This window comes from Poecilia formosa, unplaced genomic scaffold, assembly GCF_000485575.1.
Source record: "Poecilia formosa unplaced genomic scaffold, Poecilia_formosa-5.1.2 Scaffold656, whole genome shotgun sequence".
Classification (NCBI taxonomy): Eukaryota; Metazoa; Chordata; class Actinopteri; order Cyprinodontiformes; family Poeciliidae; genus Poecilia; species Poecilia formosa.
The window spans coordinates 25,072-29,732 of NW_006800595.1; positions in this window are offsets into that span (position 1 = coordinate 25,072).

Consider the following 4,661-nt stretch of genomic DNA (forward strand, 5'->3'; position numbering starts at 1 on the left):
AAAGTTTGGGAACCACTGATTTAGAAGCTTCTTATTTCTGCTTCAGACATATCGCAAAAATAGTCTGTGTGTGTGTTACAATGTTCTGATTGGATGTTTAGAGTGTATGTTAATTAATCTCATTGAATCATTAAAACGTACTGAGCATTTTAAGTTACTACATTGTTGTATTAAAGGTCTTTGTTATTTCTATACTTTTGGCACTATTGTTTGTTTGAATATTTTATTGAATTAAAGTAACACAAAGAATCAAGCTGAAGCATTTTATTAAAGGTGCAGAATGTAACTTTTTTTATGTTCATATTTGTTAAAAAATTGCATTATATACTAAAAGTAGAAGATGAGAGAGATATGTGAAAAAAATCAAGTCCCCCTGCCATAGGCATAAGAAGCAAGAGGTACAGGGGCTACGGAGGGGTGTGTCCCCCCCAATGTTGGAGACGGGCACATATGTCCCACCCAAAAATTACACTGCAAAATATTTGATTTTGACTTTTTTAACTAGCGGGCTTTTATTTTGAAGGCACAGCATTGAGTCACATCACTTCTATCTAGTGGTTGCAGAGGTCGCAGAAAGAATACCTAAATCCACAGATGTGAAGTAGCGGACACAATCAGAAACCTAGCAGTTCTTGAGTATGCAATAATTATGGATGGAACACTGGATATTTCAGGGCAAGAACAGGAGAGCATTTGTCTGCAATGTGTTGACAGTGACATGAAGCCCCATGAAGAATTTATTGGTTTATACTCTGTTTCTGAAACAGCAGGAAAAATCCTTGCTGGTGTTAGGGTTAGGGTTAACCCTAAAGAAGTGCTGCTCAGATTAAACCTACCAATGTATGGTTTACAAGGTCAAACTTATGACAGAGCAGATAATATGTCTGGGATAAAGCAAGAGCAGCCACTAGCACATTGTGGAGCCCACTGTACTAATTTAATTGCACAGAAAGCTTACTTAGCCTCAGTTCTGTTCAGAGACGCATTGGATTGGGTCAGCCAGGTTGGAGTCCTTTTCTCTGTCAGGGAAGTTTAAGACAATCCATGCAGTAATAGCACCTGCAGAGAATCCGTCATACACTGCAGTAAAACCCCTGCATGGATCACAGCTGTTTTGTGTCAGTAAGGGTCAGTGCTGCCTAGTTTGCAGGAGATGGGAATGAGGACTGCTGTGAAAGTTGTTCATACCTCACTTAAGGCCAAAAAAGAAATTAGGTACGTTTCAACACTCTGTTTGAAAAGGCAATGGCTGAGGTTCAGTCTTTAGGTGTTAAATCCATTGTAATTTCACAAACCAGGCCACCTTCAAAAAAGCTTCACTGAAGGAGCTAATGCACATCAACCTGAATGTGTCATGTTTGAATCTGGTCTTCTGACCCACATGCAGACAGAGAGCAAAAGATCAGTAAATAAAGTTTATTTTCTTTCAAACAAGAATTAGCAATGTACATCAGGTCCTTAGAAACAGCTGCTGCCAGGATCGCCGGAGAACTGGACACAGGAAGAAGAAAGGTATTCTTTCTGCGACCTCTGCAACCACTAGATAGAAGTGATGTGACTCAATGCTGCGCCTTCAAAATAAAAGCCCACTAGTCAAACATCATGGGAATTTTCAATTTCAGATGAACGGTAAGATCATACTTGGAAGATACTTGGAAGATGTTGGATCTAGTCCGGGAGGGTATGGTTCTGTGGTTATCGGGGTAGGAATCTGAGAGAAGAGGCTGCTTGGGAGAGGATGAGGCTGCGGTGGAGGGCGGACAGGTAAGCTCAGACAAGGTGGCGGAGAAGTAGCGAGAAGGCACTGCCAGCTGGTGAATCCAATGGAGGTAAGTATACTGCGGGGGTGACAGTGGAACTTGGGCAACCAGTGGGTAAAGAGCCACAGCGTCTTGAAGGATGAAGGCACAGAGAAAGCCAGGAACTCGGGCAACCAGTGGGAAACTTCCATGGCGTCACGAGGAGAATTCTGAGGAGGATGCACAAGAGAATATTACTTGAAGCCAACAGGAACACAATCTCAGGTAACTACAAAGGGCTTAGTGTACCAATACTGGCAAACACTCTGTCAAAGAAGTGGCGGCAGTCCCCCGCTCATATACTTCTCCCAATCATCAGATTGGCCACAGGTGTGCTGGAATCAGAGGTCGCGTTCACCGAATATTTTCCGTATTTGACCGGTTATTTTTTTAAAACGACCGGAAAATTTAAAGCCCGTTCGTCATTTGACAGGTTCTAATTAAAACCCCTGACTTGTGCACATGGGCAGACATTATAGACTTTATGCAAAGATTTCATCGCAGAGGCAACTGAAATCAATTAATAAAAAATCCTTTCTGAATATCATCTCATGGACTCTGAACTAACTCGTCTTTCTGACCGGGAGCTGACAGCGTGTTGAAGAGTGATGGACTGGACGCTTTGGAGCGTCTGGTTAGGAAAGGCATTCAAAACCTTTGGTAGAAATGGGGCCTTTAATTCCAGTCTCCATTACAGACCAGAAAAATCTAAAGAGAATGCAACGTTGTGTTAATCCATTTGAGGAGCAGGTGTTCTGACTATCTGTCATACCACGTGAATCCAGAATACCTTGTGATAATGCTCATGCACACATCGATGTTATGTTTCTTATAAATCTGTCATACCTGTAGAAGTTTAATTTTGTTTTATTTCTCAGAAGTTTACAGTAAAAAAAAAAAAAAAATTAAAATAAGAAAAATCTAGTTATTTCCACGCAGTGTCCAGAAAGTGGTGTTGTTCTGCTTGTTGCCTAACAGCTTCAGTCAGCATCCAGTGTTATTCTTTAGCTTTTTAAAGGACTATTCCGTGCAGTTTTCTAAGAGGTACTAAAATATTAAAAAGGTAGATTAGCTATAGGGACAAAATATCCCGACCAAATTTGTAGTCAAACAGTATTTGTAGTAATAGTGACGCTAAACGGGACTAATGTCTTGTTTACAGTTTGATAACGATGTTGGAAACAACAAAAGTCATTTATGTTAATATGATTGATTAACATAGCAGCTTAATTAAATAAAATTTACCATAAACGTCTGAGAAACATAACGCACAGGTATGACGGATTTCTAAGAAATCTGCTGAGTAAGCAATATGTGACGTAACATCGATTTGCACATGCGCATTACCATAAAGTATGCTGGATTTACGGGTAGAACACTATTAACACCGGCATCTTTTTGTTCACCGCTTATTTATATCTTCCATCACTTCCATGTTGCAGTGAGTTTGAAATGTTGCGCCTTCGTTTTTATTCTCTTTGCTGCTCCATCTGTCCACGCCCTTAGCCAATCAGTGAACAGGAGCGAACCTTGCGTCACCCACTAAATCACGGCCTGCCCGGCTGACCCTGCTCCGAAGAAGGACCCTAAAAAGCAGGGCCATGCAGAGACCACTAAAGGGGCAGGTGCTAAAAAAAAATGGCCCATCTTACCGCATTCTAGGACAGAATATGAACAAAGCCACACAGCTTTCAGAGTTTAACAATGATAAATTACAAAATTGTGACATATACAATCAAAACTAAGGAAAATCTCTATATAGATCAGACAACTATGCATATGTAAGATATTTTATTAGTAATTTCTTTCTGCAGGTCTATTTTGTTATAGGAAAGTATTGAAATATTCAAACCCACAATTTAGCAAGATATGTAAATCAGAGTTAGACCACCAGACATATTTTGTCTTTACAGAATTACACTATTAAAAATATACCAAAGGGCACAATGTAACCTTTTAGTGAACACGAAGCTGAAGTTGGTCTCTAATTCCAGCTTCCAATAGCTAAAGGGCGATTCCACTTAATTTTTCACTACTTTCCGCATCTTTAATCAACTCTAGTTTAAAAACTACTACACCTAGACACTTGAAATCTGGACTAGATTATTTTGCTCTAATAGCAGAATATTTATAACCATGTTTGGGATTTGTGAAAACTCAATAAAGTTCGATAATCACTATTTTTGGCACCTCTTTCATTACTAAAACTGCTCTAATAAAAAAAAAACTACAACACCTAGACTCTTCAAACCTGCACTGGATTATTCTGCTCTAATAGCAGAATATTTTAATCCATGTTTGGAATTTGTGAAACCTTTATGTGATTTGTGAAACTTCACTAAAGATCAGATTACTATTCATACATGTTCCATGCAGTTTTTTTTTTTCAAATTCAATTATAATTCAAAACCACTTTATTAATCCCAATGGGAAATAAAATGTTGGTGTAACTCATTAATTCTTCAAAGAGTTACTGTAGATGATGATGGCTGTTGGAAGGAAAGATCTTTTGCAGGGGTCTGTTAAGTGAAGTGAAGTTTCACAAATCAGAAAAATGATTCTAAATATTCTACTATTAGAGAAGAATAAATTAGTCCAAGTTTGAAGAGTCTAGGTCTTGTAGATTTGGAATTAGAGCCGTTCTCGTGTGACCGAGATAAAAAAAAAAGTTGTGATATCGCACTTTTTGGAAGTTTTACAAATCAGAAAAAAGCTTCACAAATCACAAACATNAATCACATGTCTTATTATGCAGAAGTAGGACATAATCAAGTGGCAGTGCCCATGTGTCTCCTTCGTAATACCACACCGACACAGTTTTGCACCATATGACTCGAAGCTCAAAAGAGCGAAGCGTGTGTC